The 1996-nt window shown below is 37.9% G+C and overlaps 1 pseudogene; it reads right to left on the bottom strand.

The window, feature by feature from the left end:
• Positions 1-297: 297 nt before the first annotated feature.
• On the bottom strand, positions 298-1721 carry LOC122478938 (annotated as a pseudogene).
• Between the last annotated feature and the right edge of the window lie 275 nt (positions 1722-1996).

Below are 1996 nucleotides of genomic sequence, written 5' to 3'. Positions count from 1 at the left end.
AGGCTAGAGTGTATTATGCTAAGCGAAGTAAGTCAGCAGAGAAAGACAAATGCCATATGATCTCACTCTTATGTGGAATTCACTAAACTAAACAAGCAGAAAGGAAAAAGGAGAGAAACAGATTCTTAACTATTGACAACATGCTGATGGCTACCAGAGGGAATGCAGGTGGAGAAATTGGTTAAGTGACCTATAGAGATTAATAAGTGCACCTGTTGTGATTCATATCAGGTGATATATGGAAGTGTTGAATGGCACCTGAAACTAATAATATATTGTATGGTAACTAACTGGAATTTAAATAAAAACCTTAACAAAGTGTGGTGACACACTCTTGAAACACATTTTTATCATTTTATCAGAACAAATTACCATCAACACACTGACAGTGGCATAGAAATTGGTAACAAGCATCTGGAAATCCAGAATGACTAGGTCATATATCCATAACAGAATTGTGTAGGAGATGATGACAGTCACCCAGCACATGACACAAAGGAACTCACAAAAAAAAGGACAGTCTGGGTGGCCTTTCTCTCTGGGGAGACTCTTGAGGACAGGCTGGTGCTGTGAAGGTGTTGACACCACCTCTGATGTCTGGACAAGAGAATCATCATATATGCACTTGAGAGCAGCATGACTCTTATAAGAAAATATCCCTATAAAATGTCAAAGTGAGAAGCAGTCTCCTGATGATGGAGTTTATGGGGGAAATTGAGTATTATTTACTGACATCCAGTAGATTACTCTGGGTCTCATTAGAAGAAGTAATAGCACAGATGATGCAGTTACTCTGATAGATGAACTGAGAAAACATAAGATGATAAAAAAAATTGAAAAATATTCCTTGTGCATTGATGTTTAAACCTGGCCATCCAGGAGGTCCTGGGTCTGATGATGATGGCCCAGAACATGCTCATGGAGAGGCCCTCCATTACTCTCTTAATACAGAATAAAGCCTTACATTTGAAATCATTCAGAAAGTTAAGTGTTTCTAACAGATCTGTAAATAACAAAAACAGTACAGTGAAGAGTTTCATTATGTGGACAAAGGCCGAGTGACAGGTGACTAGATCAGTGGGCTTATGCCTGTAATCCAGAAGGAGCGTGAAGATGTGGAAGAGAACAACAAATAAAAAGTCTTTCAATAACACTAATCTCAGATTAATAGAACACCATGTCAGATTGCCCAATGTACCCCTGATGGTTTAAGAGCTTTCAGCAGCCTTCACACGTGTTCAAAGTTGGTTTCAGGTGCATAACTAGAGATACAGCACATTTTTGGGAATGATTAAAATGTCTCCTCCAGATAACTTAAGGGAAATATTCTTCTTTATAGGGGACTCATCATTGCCAGGGCACCTGCATGGTCAGAAAATTGTATCCTGCTTTCCAGCATCTAATCCTTCACCTGTCAGGTGCACTTAGTAAACGTTAAATGTGCATCTCCATTTAAGCAGGACTTGGGATTGGGATACACTCCCCCCCTTCTCAAGGCATCTTATTTGATTAGACTTATAGGCTCCTGTGGTGGTGTATTCCATCACCCAGAACTGTCAGTCCTTAGTTGTTTCTTCTCATAGGGCTCTTTTAGTTCACTCATGCAGCAATAGGGAAACAACTCTAGAAACTTAAAAATTGTTTGCTTTTGTGATACCTGTCAAGAACATCTTTTTATAATTAAGATTTACTTTAATCTTTATCATGATTGCTGTGTTCATGGTCCAGTTTTTATAGTTTTTATTTAAATTCCAGTTTGTTAATATACAGTGCAATATTAGTTTTAGGTGTACACTGAGTTATTCAACACTTCCATAAAACACCCAGTGCAAATCACAAGTGCACTCCTTTATCAAACAACATCAATTGAGAAGCGGCTTTTTTTTTGTGAATTAACAATAAGCCTGCATGTATATGATTTCAAGGATAAGACATTCTAGTTAAAGGGAAACTACAAAGAAAGTAAAAATATCAGTGGTTGCACACAGAGAGAAGG

Source organism: Prionailurus bengalensis, chromosome A1 (genome assembly GCF_016509475.1).
Source record: "Prionailurus bengalensis isolate Pbe53 chromosome A1, Fcat_Pben_1.1_paternal_pri, whole genome shotgun sequence".
Classification (NCBI taxonomy): Eukaryota; Metazoa; Chordata; class Mammalia; order Carnivora; family Felidae; genus Prionailurus; species Prionailurus bengalensis.
Note: the sequence above shows the minus strand (reverse complement) of the source record. Positions and strands in the feature narration are given on the sequence as shown.